The sequence below is a fragment of the Oncorhynchus keta genome, chromosome 2 (genome assembly GCF_023373465.1).
Source record: "Oncorhynchus keta strain PuntledgeMale-10-30-2019 chromosome 2, Oket_V2, whole genome shotgun sequence".
NCBI lineage: Eukaryota > Metazoa > Chordata > Actinopteri > Salmoniformes > Salmonidae > Oncorhynchus > Oncorhynchus keta.
The window spans coordinates 73,910,656-73,936,838 of NC_068422.1; the positions used below are offsets into that span (position 1 = coordinate 73,910,656).

The following is a 26,183-nucleotide window of genomic DNA, read 5'->3' on the forward strand; positions in this document are numbered from 1 at the left end:
TGAGCTGGAGACAGAACTGTCCTCAGTGGATGCCTGATTGAACATTAATCAGAAAACTTCAGCATTCATGGCTTACCAGTCCCATGATAGTATACAATAGTAGAGATGTAGCAATGCCGTTAACTTCAGGTGTGCATTGACGGAATAATTATTTGAAGCCGCTGTAGCATCGTCTATAATCCATGATGTGTGTTATCGTGGAGTCAGTCAGCAAGAGCACTCTGCTTCAGAGTCAATATTGGCTAGTGTGGCCTTTAACCCACTCACCTTACACCACATTAAATAATGCATTTAGCATTCAGATTAACCAAACAATCACCTGCAAATTATTTATTTTCAATATATAATTATAGGCCAGTTGAGTTGGGTATTGTGTGCAAACCTGAATTTTCATGAGAGCACCTCATTTTGTGAATTTGCCAATTATTAAATATAGCACAAAATAAATCAAACAAGCTTATAGAAAAGGTATTCATTTTGTACCATAACTCAAGAAAGGCAGCTAATAGCGAAGATAAATCCAGCAAGGTAAGGAGGAAGACTACAATGGTCAGTAACATCATAAAGGTTGTGTTCTGAAGCAATGGCAGAAGATAGGAACATTTAATCCAGCTCATTTTTCCAGGAATGCAGAGAGCAGCTTTCAAAGGGAACCATTATACAACCATAGCATTATGAATCCTCATTTAGCCTGTCAGGTCAGTCATGATTTCAACATATCCAGGTCAATTACTTAATAAGCATATCCAGTAAACAAGTCATTAGCACATCCAGCTAATTATCATCCATCAAATACCCAATTAGCACATCCTGCTGATATTCATTATATGCACACACACAGTACCTTGTCCAGTGAATCACCATTTGGTAAAAACACTGCTTTAGAATTGACACTGAATCAGCACCTTGATTCAGGGAGAGCAGGGATATGTTTACGTAGGCATGTGGGGCGGAGTTTAAAAGCCATAAGATTTGCAGTCATTGGCTGAGGGGAGCGCCAGTGTCAGCTTTTGGGCCCCACCTGCTCCCGCTTCTCTGACTCGCTGTCCAGGATGGGGCTGAGGCCACAGACCCCTGCGTACGGCCGGTGGGAAACCCCATTCATGACCGAAAGGCCCCCACTGTCTATCGGGCAGATGTAGTCCGCCAAATTATCTGGGCTCCTCTTCCTCAGGTGACTGAAGTGGGTCAAACCAAGCTTCTTGGGCTGAAATAATACAGGAAGACAAGAGCTTAAGCTTGGGTCCTCTGCACACAATACGTATATTGAACAATAACTACTGTGGATTATTTCTAAAACTCTCAATAACAGCATATTAGGCAGATTCCATTACATGTACACAGTATTCACAGCACATCATACAGTAATCATGGGCCTTCTTCCATGGACACACAGCAGTCATACCCGGACTTTGGCGGCGGTAGTGAGGGGTGCATGGCCGATGGCGTTGGCATACTCCCGTTTGTCCAGAGAGGCCTGCGTCCCCACCAGGGCGGTGAAGGCAGTGGCCAGGTGGCGGCGGAGCAGGGTCTTCTGAGGGGGGATGTTCAGCAGCATGGCCAGGGTCTCAGAGCTGAACCGCAGCTCCAGAATCTAAAGTACAAGGGTAGAGGACAGGGCTGGAGCTCAATCAGGTAGGAACATTCTCCAGTCTTCTTCCAAAGTGTGTTCCTGCAGATGACTGGGGGTGTGCAACTGCACACTTCAGAAAAGTTTGAGGAATTGGGACACGTGCATGGTTCTGAGGTGCAGTCCACTCACAATGAGACCTCCATGGACCCCACTGCCCCGTAGGTTGGGTGCATACTCAGCCAGATCCACTGCCCGAAGCCACTCCATCACACGATGGTTGGACCATTGGATCACTTCTGAAGGAGAGGGGTTCCTCTGACCAGGGGAGAGAGAAATGAGAGAGTTCCTCCACTGAGCAGTAAAATCTTATTAAACAAATATGAACTAATTTCTCATCCATCTTGCCAACTTTTGCTTCTCACCTCCTCCTCAGGGTCCCTACCCTCTCACCTCGTCCCCCCACCTCAGGGTCCCTACCCTCTCACCTCGTCCTCAGGGTCCCTACCCTCTCACCTCCTCCCCCCACCTCAGGGTCCCTACCCTCTCACCTCCTCAGGGTCCCTACCCTCTCACCTCCTCAGGGTCCCTACCCTCTCACCTCCTCAGGGTCCCTACCCTCTCACCTCCCTCAGGGTCCCTACCCTCTCACCTCCTCCCCCCACCTCAGGGTCCCTACCCTCTCACCTCCTCAGGGTCCCTACCCTCTCACCTCCTCAGGGTCCCTACCCTCTCACCTCCTCAGGGTCCCTACCCTCTCACCTCCTCAGGGTCCCTACCCTCTCACCTCCTCAGGGCCCCTACCCTCTCCCCTCCTCAGGGCCCCTACCCCCTCCCCTCCTCAGGGTCCCTACCCTCTCACCTCAGGGTCCCTACCCTCTCACCTCCTCAGGGTCCCTACCCTCTCACCTCCTCAGGGTCCCTACCCTCTCACCTCCTCAGGGTCCCTACCCTCTCACCTCCTCAGGGTCCCTACCCTCTCACCTCCTCAGGGTCCCTACCCTCTCACCTCCTCCCCCCACCTCAGGGTCCCTACCCTCTCACCTCCTCCCCCCACCTCAGGGTCCCTACCCTCTCACCTCCTCCCCCCACCTCAGGGTCCCTACCCTCTCACCTCCTCCCCCACCTCAGGGTCCCTACCCTCTCCTCCCCCCACCTCCCTACCCTCTCACCTCCTCCCCCACACTGTAGTTCTCAGGGTCCCTACCCTCTCACCTCCTCCCCCACCTCAGGGTCCCTACCCTCTCACCTCCTCCCCCACCTCAGGGTCCCTACCCTCATCACCTCTCAGGGTCCCTATTCACTCCAGGCCTGCAGTCGGAGGCAGTGGGGGTTGAACTTGTTGACGTGGAGGGGCATATTCGTGGATAGCACACTTTATACTGAGGTGATGGAGCAGACTGGTCACCTTCAGGAAAAGCAGGTCATTCTGGGAAACAGTTTAGATACTGTAGTTCAGTTGGAAAGCTAGGGCATATTCACTGTAGTTCAGTTGGAAAGCTAGGGCATATTCATTGTAGTTCAGTAGGAATATTCACTGTAGTTCAGCTAGGGCATATTCACTGTAGTTCAGTAGGAAAGCTAGGGCATATTCACTGTAGTTCAGTAGGAAAGCTAGGGCATATTCACTGTAGTTCAGTAGGAAAGCTAGGGCATATTCACTGTAGTTCAGTAGGAAAGCTAGGGCATATTCACTGTAGTTCAGTAGGAAAGCTAGGGCATATTCACTGTAGTTCAGTAGGAAAGCTAGGGCATATTCACTGTAGTTCAGTAGGAAAGCTAGGGCATATTCACTGTAGTTCAGTAGGAAAGCTAGGGCATATTCACTGTAGTTCAGTAGGAAAGCTAGGGCATATTCACTGTAGTTCAGTAGGAAAGCTAGGGCATATTCACTGTAGTTCAGTAGGAAAGCTAGGGCATATTCACTGTAGTTCAGTAGGAAAGCTAGGGCATATTCACTGTAGTTCAGTAGGAATATTCACTGTAGTTCAGCTAGGAAAGCATATTCACTGTAGTTCAGTAGGAAAGCTATTCACTGGCATATTCACTGTAGTTCAGTAGGAAAGCTAGGGCATATTCACTGTAGTTCAGTAGGAAAGCTAGGGCATATTCACTGTAGTTCAGTAGGAAAGCTAGGGCATATTCGCTGTAGTTCAGTAGGAAAGCTAGGGCATATTCACTGTAGTTCAGTAGGAAAGCTAGGGCATATTCACTGTAGTTCAGTAGGAAAGCTAGGGCATATTCACTGTATGGGAACATTTTTATACTAATAGTATATTAAATGGTGATGATATCACATGAGCAGGTAAACAGGATTCACTTTCAAATATCTCATTGTTTAGCTTTACCACGGTGAGATACTGGAGCATCCTGCCATCCACTCGCCCCTCGTGGAACTGGTCCTTGTACTGAGGAAGGCCTATGTCATCCAACCATCCTGCATGTGACCAAGCAGAGCTAACCATTTAACCTCCTTTTGAACAAGGAACATTTCCCAGCAAAATATCCTACAGACAATGCAGTTGACTCATTGTGCACCTCAAATACCACACTTCTGGCAATGTCTGAATGTAGTAGATTTTAATAGTACAGCTTAAGTTGTAGACATACGTGTAACCCAAATGTGGTCTAGTTCAGAGGACTTTTCCAGGGCTTTAGTACTGAACCCCCTTAGAGCCAGCTGTAGTTTCTTCCTGTGTAGCGGGTGTTTGATACCCATTTCCTGTGGACACAGAAACATTTACATTAAAATAAGGTTCCCAAACACATGCAAGGTTTTTCTGTGGTTTCCCAAAGCCAATCAATGACGGTTTCTAACTTCAGAACATGATCCTGATTCCTGCTGTGTTACATGTTCTCCAGAGAGTATTATGACAACGGAGTGTCCATATGGAATCCTGCCGAGACTGAAAAGTTCTGAGTGAATGACTTGACCTACTTGCTACCCTGAGGCTGTCCTAATATAGGCACCATAGAAGCAACAATTTTGTATGTTTTTAAGTTCATCATGGTAGAAACCCTCTCTCCCTCAATGACCTTCTCAAAGTCCTGTGGCTTTGCGGACAGGAGCGTCTGTCCGTTGTCGACCCACTGCCGGGTCAGGTTGACGTACTGGCCCAGACCATAGTCCTCCAGCCAACCACACACCTGCTCCCTGGTCCACTGGCCGAATGGTGTGTTCATATCCCTGATAGACAGAATGATAGAAATGATATGAAGAATGTGAGAGCGAGAGAGAATACTGATGGAAAACCTTGTTTTGCATCTGTCTACATGTATTGTATTTGGCCAACTCAACATCTATACTATGTGACCAGTATACCCTATATTGAAACAGTTGCAGTAGCAAACATATGTTACTCATTTCCGTAAAGTAGGCATGTCACATGTCAATACTATACTGGTGAGATTTTTTAATTAAAATTACATATTTTATCAAAAAGCTTTTTTTGCAGAAATGTATTCTGGAACATGTGAACTTTCATGTTCCTTTAAAAACAAATGCCGTCTGTAAATGAAAATGGATTTTGTTAAATTATGAGCCTAGTTGGTTTAACCATGGAAAAACAGTACAGGGGGATAACTAATCAGTTGTACAACTGAAATCTGTTTTCTGCATTTAACCCAACCACTCTGAATGAGAGGTGCGGAGGGCTGCCTTAAATCAACATCAACGCATTCAGAGCATCAGGATTTTTAAATTGTCAGCTTGGGGATTCGATCCAGCAACCTTTTGGTTACTGGCCCAAAGTTCCTACCCGCAAGGCTACCTGCCGCTAGCCATGATTGGCAGAGATAATGGTTGGGCTGGACATGGCGAGAGAGGAGTTCTGATTGGTCTGCCATGTAGCCTGCTTCTGTCTATAACATGAGCTGCTAAGTATGTTAAGATAATACTTTCTAAAGTGGAATTTAGTGAAAGTTTTCACAAAGAACTGCAGTGTTGCTAAGGATCTTCACTTTCTGGGAGGACAGTGTTTTGAAATCAGTGGAATGCCTGGTGGAAGCAGAGTATGATCGCTAAGGAGATGGGGAAAATGCAGGCTTTTGATTGCAAATGCCGAGGGAGTCAAAGAGAACACAGAAGGCTGTAGTATACATTTGTCTGGATTACATTGTCAAACTAAGGGCAACCATGGCATTTGTGACAAAGAGGGAGAAGCGTTTATACGGTACGAGAGTCTAGCTAGCTACATTTTCAGATATTATTATCTTCTAATTTTGTTAGAACGTCATTTTTCATTGCACTTTAAAGTGCAATGGCTAATATTACATGTATGATCTGTGTAAGGATGCTATTTGTATCTCAGAGCCATTTACATCGCTAGTTATAGACTAATGTTAGCTAGCTAGCTAACATTGAACCTAGCTAGTTTGTTAGCTTTAACTACCTGTAGATTCATGCTATATGAGTATTAATATTATGAGTTGGGATTATGGTTCATTGTTTACCGAGCTATATGTCTAAACGAAAGACTGCAAGTAACCATTTCACTGTACCGTTTATACCTTCTAACAAGCTAGAAAACTAAGCAAAAACATTGTTTAGAAAGTTGCCTTTAGTTGCCTGGTTTGCTAGATTGATATATTAAATGCACAGATTTATTGGTGTTAAAATGCACCAGTTATGCTATTGTTACCTAATGTAAAAAAAACATTTCGATTGTTGCTACATAAGACCAAATCGGTTACATCTTGGGCACCCTTTATTTGGATAGTCCGGAATTCTTATCTGTAGATGCTCTACATATGGGCATACTATCAACAAGCCATCTGTTGATAAGCAACTGTTTGATACTGTAAGGTTAATAATAAGGTTTAGGGTAGGGGTTAAGGTTAGTAGAAATCTGTAGATGCTCGAAATTAAGTGTTACTACATTTTTTTTTCATGCCAATAATCTACTGGGGAATTATGTGGTGTCAAGGAGTCATACCCCAAACCCAGTCTTACCGAACAGAGCTGCCAGACTCAGGGGTCCGGGTCAATCTTGGCCCAGCTGTGGCACGCAGCCCCCCTCTCCTAAACTGGTTTGGTTCCAGGTCCTCCCCCTGCAGACCCCCTGACTGGGTCCGCCTGATCCTGGAAGAGAGGACAGTATTTGATTTCATAGACATACTGTAGATAATATACTTGACTTGGGTGTCATTCACATCCCAAAGCTTGCAATTTTAGGTGAGGTACATATGCCTAATTTACTGTATATATATTTTTTATTTAAAAAAATATACCCACTCACTTTCCCCAGAGTTTTCTGATACTGTTATTGTTCTTCAGGTGCTCTGGAGAGCCAATAGTCTGTTGACCTGACTCCGCCCCTGATGACTGGGGTGAAAGGTCAGAGGATGAGGTGTCGTCCATTTTCTCTGTCTTTCCTGTAAGAAGGGGGGAAAGAACAAAAATATTCTTTATTTTCTACTTCTTTATATCGGACATTTACATCTGTGCGAAGGTTCTGGTTTAGCTTTCATTAGAGTTGCTTTTGAAAATGAAAGAAATCAACTTGTTCAAAAAAGTCATTTCTTTCCAGGCCCGCAACACAAATAGCTGTTTCATACAGGCGGGGAACCGTCAGTCTTAATGATTGAATTATGTTTATTGCCAATAGCCTGTGGAGAGATGAGTAGCAAACATGTTAATTAACTCATGGCTAGTGTCATGGACACTCTTACGTGTGCATATCCCTGAAAGATAAGACACATGAATGTATTGGAAATTCCAAGTTGTATGCAGTCAACTTACACAGCGCTGACACACACACTTACCCCACCAGACATGTCACCAGGGGTCTTTTCACAGTCCCCAGGTCCAGAACAAATTCAAGGAAACATACAGTATTATACAGAGCCATGAGTGCATGACTCCTTCAATCTTATATAGTGCAAGTGAACAGCAAACCTGGTTTTAAAAAATAACAAGTAAAGCAACACCTCACAGCACACTGCCTGTCCCCCATGTGACCATCTTGTGTGTATGTACCGACATGTATGTGTAAGTGATTGATGATCACACACGCACTTAAAAGCATTAACATGTTTTATATGTAAATTGTAAAGTATTTTGTCTAATGTCTTTTTAGTTGTGTGTGTCAGACCCCAGTAAGACTCACTGATAGGCCCAGGGGATTGGTAGCGCTTTGCTTTCTCATGTTTGTATTGGAGGCCTTAGGCTCAAACCGACCACCCAACAGGAGTGAGAGCACATAGAAAGGCGCTCCAGCTGCTGGGCCTGTGCCTGTTTATGTGCGCAGCACAAAATCCCACCACTGCATCCATAATATATGGCACCATTTAAAGCCAGGAGGCCAAAATAGATTCATTTTGTGGGAGGATCATACACTCATGGGCTTGATTTGCCACTCCAAAGCCCAGGGTGGAGTTGGGGTGAGTGTGGTCCGTGAGAGAGGGTGGAGTTGGGGTGAGTGTGGTCCGTGAGAGAGGGTGGAGTTGGGGTGAGTGTGGTCCGTGAGAGAGGGTGGAGTTGGGGTGAGTGTGGTCCGTGAGAGAGGGTGGAGTTGGGGTGAGTGTGGTCCGTGAGAGAGGGTGGAGTTGGGGTGAGTGTGGTCCGTGAGAGAGGGTGGAGTTGGGGTGAGTGTGGTCCGTGAGAGAGGGTGGAGTTGGGGTGAGTGTGGTCCGTGAGAGAGGGTGGAGTTGTGTGGACTTTGATCATTTAGAAAGAGAAGGTGGAATTGAGGTAAGCGACCTTTGCTCTGGCTGGGACCTCTCCATTATTAGCTTTGATCACAGTGCCACTAGCCACTGATCAGAGACCTGTGTATATGCCCTGTCTCAAAGGGAGGACCAGGGCTTGGTCTGATCTACCAGGGGCTTTGTGCTCTGTGGTGTAGAAGGAGCCAGAACTAAGCACATATGTTTTCTCAGAGCAGGTCTGTCCACCATATAAACACAAGACACAGGGAAACCTACAGTATATTCTGAGGTGAAGGTGTCTGAAGCACCTATGGACAGTGTGGGGGTAGTGCTTCTTCAGACTTACTTGAGTCTCCGTCTTCACTCCCCTCTAGAGACCTCTGGCTCGGTGTCTCACTGCACTCTCCATTATGCTCTGGTAGGGAGGACTTCACCGGCAAGGTCTGGCACCTGTTATCTACAGGCCCATTCTGGAGAACAAACAGATCAATTAAACAATTAGACCAATACAATGTTTCATTTTACTTTAAATTCATTGATTTTTTTCTGTAAAATTCTGATTGTCAAGACAAAACAATGTGGTCAGAAGTGTGACCCAAACAAAGGGAACAGTAACGGTTAGATATGAAAGTGAAGAGTTTTGTTCACAGTTATAATACCGCAGTAGACACTTCAGCCTCTACAGGAATCACAACTACATGCTAGAGGTAGGAAAGGTGAGGAACAGTCATTAGATGACAAGGAGTCAGTGCTGTGATACAGATTGGGGAGACAAGTAATGCCCTTTCTAGTCAGATTTTCCTACTCTGGTCAGTAAATGTTAACAAGTGAAAATGTCTCCACTACCTTCGATGCAGATCCATTCTGTAGGTTGTCCATACTGCTTGATAAAAGTCGGGGATGCGTCCTGATAAAAATACATTATCATCTGATCATTCCCAATGAAAAATATTGATTAGTGCAGTCAATTGTGCCCTTGTGTGTGCAGTCCCTTGTGTGTGCAGTCCCTTGTGTGTGCAGTCCCTTGTGTGTGCAGTCCCTTGTGTGTGCAGTCCCTTGTGTGTGCAGTCCCGTAAAAGGTGTTCCATTCCCCAGAGTCTCACCAGATTTCTCTCCCCTTCTGGGTTGGCAGGTTGGACACAAGCTGGGGGGACGAACCGCTGAAGGACATCTGGACCAGAGGAGAGATAGAGATAAGGACAGGGAACAAGGAATATGACTTTAGCGCCACAACCTCTAGTTCAATAGAATACTTGTGGGAAAATGAGACTTCTGAACCATATTGGGCAGGATCAATCATGTTTTAATCCAAAGGCTCTTTCAACCTTCATATTATGCTGATACTGAAAACTGGAGTAATTGTCAGTGTATGCTTGGGGCTGAGAGAACAATGTGTTCCCCCATCTGAACATTCCCCTTCCTCTGACCCACCTCAGTCTTTGTGTTCTCGGGGAGTGCACTGGGAGGAACTGTCATCACCACTCCATGCTCCTCTTCTTCGCTGCTGCTCGACAGAGTCCTCTCATTGGATTCTGAGAGGATAGTGGGTGGAGCTATCAAAGAAAGTGTCTTTGCTTTATACCATCATGAGTAATGGAAATGTTCTGCTTTATTATATATTTGAATGTAAGGAATATTTTACCCTTTCAGTGGCTTTTAATAAATTAAATAAAAATCAATAACTAGAGTATGGTAGGGAAGGTTGTTACCTTGTCTTGGGGTCACAACATCTCTGAACTGTCTGCACTGGACTAAGAGCAGTGTGAGCTCCTCAATATGCCGGTCCTGTAACAGGGAGATTAATCCATACAGTACCTTTCAAAAAGTATTCAGAGTATTTCTCATTTTATACTAGAAAGTGGTATTAAAATTGAATTGTCAATCTACACAAAACGCCAAAGTGGGAAAAAAACTCAAATATTCAGCTCCAAGAGTCAAAACATGTTAGAAACACCTTTGGCATCAATTACAGCCATGAGTCTTCTTGGGTAAGTCTAAGAGCTTTGCACAGCTGGATTGTGCAATATTTGCCTATTCTTTTTTAAATAACTATCGTCACTTCTGGTTTAACATGAAACGAGGAAGAGCTCGGTTGTGTTTTGAAATGTTTCTTAGTAGCTAGCTAACTTTTTAGTTTGGATCCCGTGACACAGTTGGCATCAGTTGCTGGGACTGCTAGTCTCTGTCCAGTGATCTTGCCAACTAAGGCAAGGTCTGAGGAGCAATTTACCTAGCGGGGTTGAGGGCAGACCGCGAAGCGGTTAGCCATTGTGGCTGGGACCGCAGATCGTCCCGAGTTTGTGGCCGTCTAGATCCCTGCTGTTAGGTTCAATCGTCCCTGTGACCTGCCCTGTCTGGATCTGCGAAGAGAAACAGCGTAACCTGTGTTGCTAGCTACCATGACAAAGTTCTGCAAGCAGTTGTTACAAGAAAATAGCTTTGTGTTTTGTCAAAATACAGGTGGATTCAAGTAACTGAAGAACAGTTTGCAGTTCTCCCAGTCAGCACGATGAGTAGAAACAGAATGGTAAGATGAGTCATTGAGAGAGAGGAAGGGTCAGGACAAGTCTCTGAATGTCCTTGAGTGGCCCAACCGGAACTCGGACCCGATCGAACATCTCTGGAGACTTGAAAATAGCTGTGCATCGACGCTCCCCAAACAACCTAAGAGATTGAGAGGATCTGCAGTGAAGAATGGGAGAAAAGCCCCAAATACAGTTGTGCCAAGCATGTAGCGTCATACCCAAGAAGACTCAAAGCAATGTTTTTGCTTTGTCATTATGGGGTATGTGTAGATTGGCGAGGTTAAAAACAATAAGTATTTTTAGAATAAGGCTGTAACGTAACAATTTGGAAAAAGGAGACTATACTTTCCAAATGCACTGTATATTCAGTCATATCCCTGTAATGCTTAGAGAAGAGCTTACGTCAAATCTTATTGAAGTGTTGTGGTTGCAGGTTCACTTGGCAAATCTAAAAAACTTTATTTGGGGTGTTGCTATAGCCCACCAAGTGCTAACAGTCAGTATCTAAATGTGTAAAAAACTTGATAGTGTGATGTAAACAGAGGTCTACTTTTATGGGGTCCTGAAAATTGACTGGGATTCATCAAGCGGTCTGCTCAAGAGGAAGCTTCACTGTAACCAGTGTTTTTAATCTGGTTCAAGTTATTAAATCAACCTACGAGGGTGTTTAAAAACACCAGAGGAACAAGATCCACATGTATCGATCACATTGTTAAAATACTGTAGAACTTTCTTTAAAAGCTGTGTCCGTACCCATTGGATGCAGGGATCACACTAGTGGCTACAGTCAGGACAGCAAACTTTTCAAAAGCTAATCCTAAAATAGTGTATAAGATCATAGCAAAATATTTTGTATGACTCTTACGTGGATGTTACATATGTTTGTCTGATGTGATTAATGAAAGGAGCAACCAAACGCTGCACTTGATGAATTTATGAAATTGCTTCTTCCAATTATTGATAAACATGCACCTGTTAAGAAACCAGACTGTTAGAACTGTTAAGGCTCCATGGATTGACGAGGAACTTAAACTGTATGGTTGAAAGAGATGGGGCAAAAGGAGTGGCCAATAAGTTGTCTATGCAGCCGACTGGCTGACGTACTGCAAATTGTGACTAAACTCAAAAAGAAACTGCGTTATGAAGCCAAGATCAATTATATGAATGGAAAAACTCAGATGGCTTATTCAAAGCCATTTATTGTTGGCAATTATTTTAATGACTTTATTGGCAAAGTGGGCAAACTTTGGCAGGAAATGCCAAACAGTGAGCCATCGTATTCATGTATAAATCTATTTATTCATTTTGTAAAGTTTGAGTGGGAGAGGTGGAAAAATTGTTACCAATCAATGGCAAACTTGGCATTGACAACTTCGATGGAAAGCTACTGAGGACTCTAGCCACTTCAAAGCGGTCAGGTCAACTGTGCCTAGAGGAAAGTCTTTGTCCTCAGGCTTGGAGGGAAGCCAAAGTACACTGCTCCAAAAAATAAAGGGAACACTAAAATAACACATCCTAGATCTGAATGAATGAAATATTTTTATTAAATACTTTCTCTTTACATAGTTGAATGTGCTGACAACAAAATCACAGAAATTGTCAATGGAAATCGAATTTATCAACCCATGGAGGTCTGGATTTGGAGTCACACTCAAAATTAAAGTGGAAAACCACACTAAAGGCTGATCCAAATTTGATGTAATGTCCTTAAAACAAGTCAAAATGAGGCTCAGTAGTGTGTATGGCCTCCACGTGCCTGTATGACCTCCCTACAATGCCTGGGCATGCTCCTGATGAGGTGGCGGATGGTATCCTGAGGGATCGGGCGGGCCAGTCCATAGCATCAATGCCTTCCTCTTGCAGGAACTGCTGACACACTCTAGCCACACGAGGTCTAGCATTGTCTTGCATTAGGAGGAACCCAGGGCCAACTACACCAGCATATGGTCTCACAAGGGGTCGGAGGATCTCATCTCGGTAGCTAATGGCAGTCAGGCTATCTCTGGCGAGCACATGGAGGGCTGTGCAGCCCCCCAAAGAAATGCCACCCCACACCATGACTGACCCACCGCCAAACCGGTCATGCTGGAGGATGTTGCAGGCAGCAGAATGTTCTCCATGGCGTCTCCAGACTGTCACGTCTGTCACATGTGCTCAGTGTGAACCTGCTTTCATCTGTGAAGAGCACAGGGTGCCAGTGGCGAATTTGCCAATCTTGGTGTTCTCTGGCAAATGCCAAACGTCCTGCACAGTGTTGGGCTGTAAGTTCAACCCCCACCTGTGGACATCAGGCCCTCATACCACCTGCTGGAGGTCATTTTGCAGGGCTCTGGCAGTGCTCCTTCTTGCACAAAGGCGGAGGTGGCGGTCCTGCTGCTGGGTTGTTGCCCTCCTACGGCCTCCTCCACGTCTGATGTACTGCCCAGTCTCCTGATAGCGTAGTGTCCAGAGCATGGAGGTGCTAACAGACACAGCAAACCTTACCACAGCTCGCATTGATGTGCCATCCTGGATGAGCTGCAATACCTGAGCCACTTGTGTGGGTTGTAGACTCAGTCTCATGCTACCACTAGAGTGAAAGCACCGCCAGCATTCAAAAGTGATCAAAACATCAGCCAGAAAGCATAGGAACTGAGAAGTGGTCTGTGGTCACCACCTGCAGAACCACTCCTTTATTGGGGGTGCCCTGCTAATTGCCTATAATTTCCACCTGTTGTCTATTCCATTTGCACAACAGCATGAGTGTATTGTCAATCAGTGTTGCTTCCTAAGTGGACAGTTTGATTTCACAGAAGTGTGATTGACTTAGAGTTACATTGTGTTGTTTAAGTGTTCCCTTTATTTTTTTGAGCAGTGTATTTCCACTACCCAAGAGTGGTAAAGCAGCCTTTACAAGTCCTAATAGCACAACTATAAGCTTGCTGCAGCTCTTAGCAAATGGTTGGAGGAAAAAATAATAATAATAATTGACCAAATACAATGCTATTTCTCTAAACAAATGAAGACTTAACATGCTTATAGAGAAGGGCAATCAACATATACTGACAAATTACTGATGATAAGTTGAAAGAAATTGATAAGAATATTGTGGGAGCTGTACTGTTCAGTATAGCCTATGATAGACTATAGCCAGTTGAGAAATATTAGGATTTTTCAATCTCAGCTCTGAATCCATGACATGGCAAACTAATTGAACTCAGAAAAGCTACCATTAAAAACTCTACATTTTTGACCAAGTGTGGTGTACTACAGGGCAGATCTCCAGGCACTCTACTCTTTTTACCAATTAACTGCCACTAAACCAAGTGTCCATGTATGCTTATGATTCAACCATATATGCATCAGAAATCACAGCTAATGAAGTCAATGATCCCGTTAACAGAGTTGGTCTGTTTTGAAAAGGGTGGCCGGTAATAAACTGGTCCTGAACAGCTAGAACTAAACACATTTTTTTTTTTTTCCCAAAGACAATCACCAATGGCCTCATGGTAATATCGCTGAGCAGTGTCATTCCTGTCCTGCACCTCAGTAGGACTAAGATGTGTCTGGGTGGTTTAATAATCAACCAGATCATGCTTGAAAGACTTTCATTGTCAGATCGGTTGTTACCCATCACGACCCTTTGAGGCTTTTTGTTCTTGAAATTCAACATTTGATTGTGGGACCTTAAATGTGTGTATGGGGGACAGAGAAAGCATTAGGGGTTGACTGGATTTTTGAATGACTATTATTTCAGTGCGAGTCCAGGTAATTTGTGATATGTTAAGCCATATTTTACTCCTGAACTAATTTAGGCTTAGCTAAACAAAAGGGGATGAATACTTGAATACTCTAGATTGCTGACAATTTTAATCCCACTAAAAACAAACATTGAAATAATCCAAAGGGTCTGAATACTTTTGCAAGGCACTGTAATTGGCTTTCTCCATATGCTTTTAACATAAGAGTTGAGAAATGTGGTGTGACATGGGCACAGCTGGAACTCAGTAGTGGTAACAGAGTGCATGCATGTGTTTTGAAGTGGTGCCAGTGCCCCTGGCCTGGTCTAGTTTCTCTTAATGGACCAAACTCCAAAATTAGGTCTGGCATATCCAAGACTCATTAATTGTGGCTTTGCCTAAAACGGATGGCTGCGGAGAGAGCGAGAACGCATGGGGCCTATTTGGTCAAAGATTCCACCCGTGTGTGCAACTAAGAGTACAAAAGCTCTGTGCTGTAAACTGCGGTGCTACAGGTGTGTGGTTACGTACGACATCAGCCTTCCAGCAGCTCATGCCATTCTAACAGTGATGGTCCTGCTGTGTATGCCTACATTGCTTAATGTATACAACGGCACCCAACTGTATACACTGTACAAAGCAATGGAATCAGTCAGGTCAATGTTTTATTTTGTGACGTATAGCAAATTCTCACTACTGGACCAAGAGAGACAAACATGCATTAGTAGTAACCTTTGACAGACACCTACTCACCTTTTCATCATTGGCAACCAGCAGCGTCTCCATCCCAGTCTTTAACCTTTGGAGCTCCTGGTCTGTAGAAAGGAGTCATACTGTAGTTGCCATCTTGTACCTCATGTATGCAGTACCATAATATGACAATGTATTTGCAATCTTTCATTTTCTACCCCATTTATGCATATAGTTTTGTAAAAATCGATGGAGCAGAGCTTTTCTCAGATGGGAAAACATCTCACCTAGCCAGGGAAAAAGCAACAATATGAGCTAGGGGTCCATACAATAAAGCAGAAATTAAGTAGAGAAAGTTGACAGGCAGCCATAGGCAATGGAAAAGATTCCTGAAAATGAAACTTACTTAACCATACTTCTAGTAGCAAGAGCATGATGACATCAAGGCTGTTACTGGACACCAGTTGGCTGACATTCACAGATCAAGAGTCCCTTCCCAGTGGAAATTCTGTATTCTGATCAGGGATTCAATAATCTACTCAGCTGAAGAACATGAGCTCATAAAATGTTACCAGACCGAGGAAGCAAAGATCCATTCCTGGGTTTGATTTTCTTGGAGCCCCACAACAGGGTATGAACGAGTGAATTCATGTAAGGGACAAGATGTTGAAGCAGTGTTTTAAAGTTGTTAAAATAGTGTTAAGGCTTGTGCTTATTGTTGAGCCTTCTCCTGTACATATCCTGCAACAGTGGAAATGCAAGGTGGAGAGAGAACCATTGTTAGCACCACTCACCGGCACAGTCGCAGCATGTTATTGATCCATGACCGACAAAAGCCTATTGGCTAGTCACCAACAAAGGACATACAACCCCTTCATTACAGAATAACAAACCCTGAATACAGTTTTGAAGTGCTTACCTCTCTCGGAGGTCTCAGCAGACAGTGGTCTGGCCAGGAGCTGTGCGTGCAGGCTGTCTATCTCTGCATTCTTACTGAGCAGGAGCTGCTGGAGGTCTGATATCTGTGCCTGTGTGGGATAGGGGAACAGGGTAAGATCAGGAGCATGCATAAGATAAAAACACATACTCATAGAAAGACAAAGTCAACACTCATAAAAACCTCCACATAAAACTGTTGGAGACTAAGTTTATTGGTGGCGTAAACTGTTTAGCAGATATAATAGTAGGTGCAGAAAAATGCACCTGAAGCAGATATTTACATGATTTGTCTTGTTCATCTTTCGAGAGCAGGCTATATGTTCACAGTAACGCAGCATGACCATGTATAGCAAAACAATACATTTTAGGAAGGCTGAGCTACACTAGCAGTGATTGAAGTTAAAATGCATAGTATGAGCGAAAAGCAGATGGGACAGATGAAGCGAGTGAAAGTTTTAAAAAAATATAGAGAGAGCCAGCGAGGTATGGCAATGGGGTGTGTTAACCAAGGTATTGTAATATCGCCAAGAGACAAGGACCTAACCACCATTTAAATCCATTTCTACAAAGAAAATGGCCTGCAGATTTGTTCAGAAAAAAGCCTTTTGTGAATGACTTGTCTGTAAATGACACGTCTCCAACTGGGCAGAAAAGCAGATTGGACATAGTTTAGGAAAGCTGTAGATAGCAGAGGAAACTGGGCACTACTAGTACAGTCTAGACATAACAGGAGATGAGGTAGGCTAACATGTTTAACCTTTGCTGCTTTGAGTCTCCTCTCATACTGGGACTTCTGGTCTTCAAGATGGTCTACTTTCTCCTTGAGAAGTCTGAGCTCTTGAAGTATGACCTGGGGACATTGATAAAAGGATTTACAATTGTACATGTCATTGTCACACATGTACATCAACAGATAATGGATTGTTTAAATAGTCTGGAGACTATCAATTAGTCCATGAGTTCTATCTGCCAACTACTCAAAACACCACAGTGAAATGCCTCTTAAACGATGCAGTACAGTGCATGCAGCAACCCCCTTATCTACACAAGTCATGGGATAGCATTGGGTTTGGGTTTCATGAACTACACAAGTTGTGATGAGGGGTTCCTTAGTGCAGTGTCAGAGCCTTGGGATCATTCTATAAACACCCTCTGGGCCTGTGAAATTGTCTTGTCTAAATATGCTTTTGACCTAGTGGAGTGAGAACAGGTACCTAATCTCACACGTGTGTGCGATACTGCCACACGAAAGGAACTGTCCAGTCCATTAGAGCAGGGCATGTTATCATACTTAGAGTGTAACAACCACAGAGCTATACCTGGACTGTGGAATTATCACATGGTGTCCAGTATAGAGGATATGACATGTATGGAGAGCTGTCCACAGCTATATATAACCATGAGCTTAGGGACTCCGCTCCACAGCAGGGAGGCCTAAAAAGAGTGTCAGTGTGCGTGCGCATATTCACACACATACTATACGCTTGAATGGTCACACATGGCACATCAGAGGAATGTTCAAAGCAGAGGTTTCATTCTCTCCAGTCAGCTGTAATAATAATAATATAATATATGCCATTTAGCAGACGCTTTTATCCAAAGCGACTTACAGTCATGTGTGCATACATTCTACGTATGGGTGGTCCCGGGAATCGAACCCACTACCCTGGCGTTACAAGCGCCATGCTCTACCAACTGAGCTACAGAAGGACCTGTCATAGGGAAGGCAGTGTGTGTACATGACCAGAGCATAAAGACTATCGCAACACATGTCCTTACATTACTAAGTGTACCGAATATCCTCTACATTACAAACCACAGGTATGGATAATTTCCTGTCTAAAGGGTTGTTACCCGGGCTTGAAAGGGGTGGAGTTTCCTCATTTGGAAACCACCTGCCTCTGCAGCTCATACAATAGGCCAGTCATGATTTCATAAACATCAGGACTTGACTAAAACGTTACACTAAAAACTAAAACCTTAAACCTGTCGCCGAATTAAAGCCTACTCACCCTCAGGTTTACCCAGTCAACCATCATGGCTTCACATAGTACTGGATGTGCTCTGTGTCACAAAGGCTCTTTGACAAGTCATGTTTTTACAGTAACTACATAACTGTATCAGGTTTTGCAGTAGTTCTGAGGAAAAATGTTAGACCTTACCTTCATGTGGTGATGGGTGTAGGTAACCAAACATACCATATGGGCTTAAGCAAACACACATTTCAGGTTGAACTAAAACACAGAGCCATGACTCCATGGAGAGTAGTTTCATTCCTAGGTAGTCCAGGAAGAGGGTGGAGTACATTTTACTGTCTTTAGTGTATGTTTGTCAACATCAGCAGCATTGTTATATCTCCCAAAACATGATCAGGACTTGTACATGCACTCCTGTCATTTCCTGGCAAAGCTCACTTCACTACATATAAGTATCACAAGGGATGTGAAACAAACCCCCTCAGGGAAGCTGAATTATTTCACTACTCTATAGATGTATATATACATTTTTTTTAAATCAGTCTTGCTACAGTACAGTCTGTCTCAGGGACTCAACTCCAACCGCCTCAGTCATATATAAAAGTTTAGGATTACACTCATCACCCCTCGTGTGTATGTCCTTACCTCTGCTTTATGCTTCCTTGCTACTCCATTCATCTGTTTCTCCTCCATGTCCACCAGCTTCATTTTCAGGTAGGACACCTCTCCCATCAGGTCCAACTTCTGACTCTCCAGTGATGTCCTGCTAAGGAGCTCCTGCCACCAGGGGAGACACTTGTTAACACCAATCATGCAAATGGAGAAAAATAAAAATAATAGTACAACCACACCAAGCCCAAACAGAACTTTTACACTGGACACTAAAGAAGCTACCGTCTAGCTCTGTTAAGTTCTCTCAAAGTCAGACACTGTCCATACGGCTAAATATACTCAGCCTCTGGGCACTATTTTTACTGCCCCTCTCACAGGCAGACACACAACTACAAATCATGCAGAGGACACAGAACCCTGCACAGTTGCCATACAACTAGAAATACTGCAGAGGCTCAGCACTTGCCTTCCTATTTAAATGAGGATTGCTATCAATCTAACATGATGCTGATTAGGACCTTGCTTGGGCCACTAATTATCCCTCTTTATCAGAAAAACAGTCTGCTTTGAATGTCCCTATTTCACTCAACAGCTAACTAGGTTGATTTCAGGCAGGTGCAAAGTCTCAGAGGCTGCCCAATCTCTTTAAAATAAAAAGCTACATTTTTAAATGCCCATGGTTGGACTGCCTCAGTGCTTCAGATATTTTCTTTGGACCTTTTTAAGGCTGTGTTTACACAGGCAGCCCAATTCTGATATTTTTTTCACTAATTGGTATTTTGACCAATCAGAGCAGCTCTGAAACAGTGCTGATGTGAAAAGATCTGATGTGATTGGTCAAAAGACCAATTAGTGAAAAAAATATCAGAATTGGGCTGCCTGTGTAAACACAGCCTTAAAAAGGTCCAAAGAAAATATCTGAAGCACTGAGGCAGTCCAACCATGGGCATTTAAAAATGTAGCTTTTTTTAAAAGAGAAAATGGTTTGTTTTCTAAGGTTTCTGGGAGAGTGCACATGGAAAATATTAGAGCTGTGTCACTAATAAGAGATTTGCGGCTCAGGTCCAACGCCTCATAATGACCACGTCTCAAGGAAACAAACCCGGCCCTTCAGAACAACCCTGCTGTACAGAGTTAACCAGGGGTGTATTCATTATGGAAACCGTTTATCCTTTAACCTCTACGGGATTGGTGTCTTCCCTGTGGGACGGTTGAGCTAATGTGATTAGCATGAGGTTGTAAGTAACAAAAAAAATCTCAGGACATAGACATATCTGATATGGGCAGAAAGCTTACATTCTTGTTAATCTAACTGCACAGGCCAATTTTCATTAGCTATTACAGTGAAATAATACCATGCTATTGTTTGAGGAGAGTGCACAATTATGAACTTGAAAATGTATTAATAAACCAATTAGGCACATTTGGGCAGTCTTCATACATCATTTTGAACAGATATGCAATGGTTCATTAGATCAGTCTAAAACTTTGCACATACACTGCTGCCATGTAGTGGCCAAAATCTAAATTGTGCCTGGGCTAGAATAACTATGGCCCTCCTCTTGCATTTCAAAGATGATGGTGCAAACAATGTTAAAAAACTAGTTTTTTTCTTTTTTACCAGATCTATATCTATTCTCCTACATTCATTTCACATTTCCACAAACTTCAAAGTATGGGTATCCTTGCTTCAGGTCCTGAGCTACAGGCAGTTAGATTTGGTTTATGTCACTTTAGGTGAAAATTCTAAAGGGTTGGAACCTTGAATGGAAACAAACGGAGCAAATCAAAAGTTTATTTTGAACAAATTCAGGTAGGTCCCTCCCCATTTAATTTATTTTGCTTCTGTTTAACAAACTTTTTGCAACAGAATCGAAGTTTGCAATGGCTAGCAAATTAAATGCATTGTTGGCATTTAATGACAGTCTAACAAAGATGGCCTACTATACAGAATTTGTTCAGGGGAACTTTGGAGCAGTTGAAAGCCTCTCCCTGGAATGATGATATACTGTAGCAAAAATGCTTACTAGTATACAAAGTTTGTCCTACCTCAGTTTTCAGTTTGTATGGACTGACGATAGTCCTTTTCATGCATGTTGCTGTCATGAAGTTATCTTAGCTTAGTTGTAAAGAGGATCCTTGATTCTGACTGAGATTCCATGTCTGCTCTGAGCTTGAACTCTACTGCACCTCACAGGAGTGGGAGACATGGACACACCACCTCTACTGATGACAGATCTGTCTCTCTCTCTGTCACACTCACACACACACACGCCGGGGGGTTAGGGGTGTGACCGACTATGCTCCCTGTCCTGTGCACACATGCCCAGACAGACCAGCCCTAGAGCAGAGCACCACGACCAAACCTGCCAGAGCAGACGGCCACTGCACTCCAAGAATCAGTTCTGGACGGGAACAGACCACACTAAATATTTGAGTTGTCAGAGACTTTGGAGCCCGGCTAACTGGAATGCCAGGGAGGAATTTCCTCCTGGGAAGCTGGCCTCTCTAGGACGCAGACTGCCATGAGACTCAGCATGTCTAGACAGTCTGCTAGGAGACAGAGCATGTCTAAATCTAGGCTGCTAGTGGACTGAATATAAGACTATTGTATGAGGAGTCTTTTGTGCCATGGGTGTGTGTGCTAGTCTTAAAATACAAATTATTAGATGAAAGCTTTGGATGTCCCCTGCTCACACATGCATTATTTTAAAGCATTATAGTCATACATAAAGCAAATTTCATTATGTCAGTCTAAGGGAGAAGGCATAATAGTTGTGCTGCTGTGATGCAGACTTTCAGATCCCAAATTGAATAGAAACGGGAAGATACGGAAGTGAACCTGATAACCACACAAATCGAGGAAGTTGATATCATGCTGAAGCCAGTCTAAACTGAGACTGTAAATACGGTTGGTGCTAAAGGTTTGTATGAATGGAAGAGGAGCAGAGTGAGGTCCTTACCTGCTGCAGCATCTCTTCTGTAGAGTTGAGCTTGTGTTGGTGTTCCTCCAGAGAACTTTCAAGATCACTGATCTTTACTCCCTGAGCTTCCACCTGGTCCGTCAGAACGCTCACCTGTGTGTGTGTGTGTGTGTGTGTGTGTGTGTGTGTGGGGGGTAGAGTAGAAACTTAGTCACACCAGTAGACAGCAATACTTCAACATTTCTGACCCCTTCTTTCAATGTTGTCAACCCTCTTGACCTCTGCTCATCCTTCATTCCCACACTCTCTTTCTCCCTCCCTGGCTCCATCCTTTACTCCTCCAGACCTGGGAAGTTATCTAACCCCACCATCCATATGCACTTTCTCAAAGTCATTCAAATCACCTCTCTTTGCCTGCCATCCATTTCGCAACATATCAGCTCCTTAATTGATATAGACTTAACACTGCCAAATTAAACAGTGCAAATATTTCCAAAGCTGAATGAAGGACTCTTTGTCCTTCAGGAGTTTTTCTCAGTTCAGCCCATCAAGCTGGCTCTGCACTACTCATGATGTGGATAAAGCTGTTGAGAAAACAAACTAGCGAAAGAGCCAATCAGTTACAAAAGGCAGAGCTCAACCAGCCAATCAGATGGAGTTTAGTGGAGGAATGTGGTAGTATGTACATGAGACCTATACACAACAACAAGACATCGCATCTGTCAATGAACAGAGGTGTGTTGTAGCCAGCAAGTCTGGACCTGACTGCAGAAAAACCCTTACTCAACAGCCTTGAGAACTAGTGTACACACACACACACACACACTTAAGAAGTACTGCCCTTGTACCTAACCCTTGTTGACAACAAAAAAAAACAGCAATTAAGGCCAACCACTGGATTAGCACCCCACCTCTCATATATTTACATATATATATATATATATCTTTCTCTCTACATCTCTCTCTCTGTATCTTTCTCTGCCACCCTATCTTTCTATCTCCTTCCCTGTTCCTCTCTCTTTTTCTCTCTTCCTCTCCCTCCCTCCCTTTCTTATGACTGATACATGATAGAGATACTACTGTTTATATTTTATAGAGGGCACCAAGGGGCCAATGCGGTGTAATGTATCCTCTTGTATTGCAGTAGGCTCAAATTCAACTCTCTCCGTCTCTCTCTCTCTCTTCCTCCCTCTCTTATGACTGATACATAAGGGGGCCAATGCAGTGTAATGTATCCTCATGTATATCAGTAGGCTCATATTCAACTCGGGGGATTCAACTTCAGCTGAATTTAAATCATTTCTGTAGGTGAAGAATATATCCATTAACACAACTCTTATTTTTTTATCCGTTATTTTACCTTTGACTTTGACTGAGAACACGTTCTAATTTGCAGCAACGATCTGGGGAATAGTTACAGGGGAGAGGAAGGGGATGAATGAGCCAATTGTAAACTGGGGATTATTAGGTGACCATGATGGTTTGAGGGCCAGATTGGGAGTTTAGCCAGGACACCGGGGTTAACACCCCTACTCTTACGATAAGTGCCATGGGATCTTTAATGACCTCAGAGAGTCAGGACACCCGTTTAACGTCCCATCCGAAAGACGGCACCCTACACAGGGCATTGGGATATTTTTTTTAGACCAGAGGAAAGAGTGTCTCTTACTGGCCCTCCAACACCACTTCCATCAGCATCAGGTCTCCCATCCAGGGACTGACCAGGACCAACCCTGCTTAGCTTCAGAAGCAAGCCAGCAGTGGTAGGCAGGGTGGTATGCTTCTGGATATATGCTAATGTGCAGCAAAACACACTATTCTCTCCCATACAAACACACAAATGCAAAACATACACATGCATGCACTGTTTATGCCATAAGGTAATCTTACCTGGAGGACAAGGAACTCTTTGTCTCCCTCTAAGCGTGTCAATCGTTCTTGGTTAGTCTCACCGTTCACAGGGGACCGCTGGTTTACCTACAGAGGAGTGGTCAGCTACTGGTCAATTTGTGGTCAGTACAAATACAACTGTGAAGTGAGAGGAGTTACCCACAGTGTCAGCTCTACCTTGAACCAGGGCTCTCTGAAATGAAAGCTCAGACTCTGGAGAGAACAACAAGAACACACACAGCACTGGTATCACATTTTAAATAACCTATTGTGGCCGTGAGTGTGGAATTCTGTAAGAGGTTTATGCTTCTTAAGCTTTCATCAAATGATGTTGAACCTTTTAGCATTCTAATAATTTGATATTTGCTTCTCGGCCAAGTGTGCAAGACCTCGGGCCTTCCTAAATAATGGCTTAGCCGTTCATATAAAGAATGAAACAAAATTAGAGAAAATTGCTGAGAAATCCAAACTTTTTTAAACCACAACCATTGTAAGTTTGTGGCGCAGTGACCATGAGGACTATGTAAGAATAGACTATGTAAGAACACTCTTCAGATCTAACTGTTTTAGATTCAGAATCCACAGCATGTGGCTGGAGTTTAACTTCCTTCACGGGTCATAGGAAAAAGAAGACAAAGTATGCATATAGCCATATATCTTTTGAACAATAGAATATGCAAATACATTCTCTCTTCAGCTATTTCAAGTGCTGCAAATAACACATTTCTGCGCAACATAAACATCCTGTAAACAAGTCCAAATTAGCAAGTTAGTTTGGTAAAAGAGAGAAAGAGACTTCGTATATAATCATCTATCAGGCCATTTTGTGTCCAAGTTAACCCCGTAACAACGAGGTCCAGATGGTACGAGCCAGCAAAGAGTTAATCACATCTCCCTAATGACAACAAGATGGTGAAGGAGAATTCAGGAATGGGCTGATCGTAACTGCATCCAGTCTCGTCCTATCAGGTCTATTTCAGGTGCTTCCTGTACTGTACCTCCCAGAGGAAGGACAAAGTCTGAAGTGAAAACACATGTTGCCCATCCATTCATCTATTCTCCTCAGGTACTATGACCTCTTGACCTGTCTGTTGTTTATCTTTCACACATTCCAGTAGGCACTTCTCCCGACACATGTTTCCTGCCCCTAATTGGTGATTGGTCACTGGGACCTTGATTGCTGATTGGCCACAGGGACCGTGAAACAGGTTAAGCCTGGTGCACAAGCTCACCATACCAGATCTGGTTCCCATTTAGTGACTCGGTTAAGTATGTTCCTCCTATCCTAGATAACATCCATTCAGCCACAGACTCAGATTAGCCTACACATTCTTCACTGAAATGCAGTAAAAGTTCCTCAACAGATGGATTGACAGATTAGCCATATAGCTATTTGAACCATACGGAAATGAAATGTTCCTGTTATGGTACCATGTATGAATCGCCTGCAGAGTTATGGATATAGTTCCCTTATGGAAAAGCACCTTTAGTCTGTTTTCTCTGTGAGAGCTTCCCATGCCTGGAACCCACTGTCATCAGACACGCATAACTGCACCACCTATCCCACCTTCACAAAAAAACTAAGAAGTGGTTAAAGGCCAATCAGACTTGTGAACATAATCCCCAGCTGTGTATTGCTGCTTTCCATGTTGTATGTAGCATGTGAGGTGTGGAAACACTTGCTTTTATGCATTTTGTTTTGTTGCTTTTGGTGCTATTGTTCCATGTTGCTCTGCATGTGCTCACTGCTCATTGTGTGTCTGTATTGTAATTGTTTTAAGAACCTGCCCAGGGACTGCGGTTGAAAACTTTTACTGAATCGTTGATTAATGTGCACTGTCCCTGTAAAAATACAAATGAGCTAAACATCTATTAGTAAAATATTATATTATTCCTGTTCAGTAAAGAAACACAGGGAGAGTTGGGTCCTGTGTGACTCAGTTGGTAGATGCCAGGTTTGGATTCCGATGGGGGACCAGTACGACCAAGATAATAAACAAGGTATGGAAATGTATGCTCTCACTACTGTAAGTAGATACGAACGTCTGCTTAATGACGAAAATGTTCATGTAAATGACAGTTCAATGTTTTTTCCATAAAGCTGGTTACCATGTTTTATTGAATACTACCTGTTGCTCTTCAACAATTCCCAAGCTTTTCCCTATACCGGCCTTTTCTGTGAAGGTGTAGAAATTACAGACAACAGAACAGGTGAGTACTATGCTGCCCTATCAAGCAAAAAGGCAGTAGCTGCTCATTTAGTTGAAAATTAGTTCATGTAATTTCTTGCTACATTAAATACATGATTAATCATGTGGACAAGTATCCTGCCTCTATTGTATTGTGTTATGGAGAAAATGGGGGTCATGTTAGTAGTAAATGCATAAAGTTACTGTGAAACCAAGGTAAATAAAAGCCATTTTTCTCAGTTTCACGCTATTAGCATTTACTGCCTTTATGCTTTTTAGGACAGCATGACGCACAAATTTCCAGTTTACGGTCAAAACAGGTGAGTCTGTACTATCAATGTTGCCAACTGTGTTACAATGAGCAACTCCACAATACACGTCTTTCTCCATGTGCATCACCAGTATGCAAGGAATTTCACTGTCTGTGTACAATAACAAAAAACAGATTCCTCTATACAGATGTATAAGCAAGGTAAATATATGAAAGTGAAACCTCAAAAA

General features: G+C 43.4%; 1 pseudogene; it reads right to left on the bottom strand.

Moving 5' to 3' along the window:
* Positions 1 to 587: 587 nt before the first annotated feature.
* LOC118360024 (liprin-beta-2-like) lies at positions 588 to 24,606 on the bottom strand (annotated as a pseudogene).
* Positions 24,607 to 26,183: the final 1,577 nt, after the last annotated feature.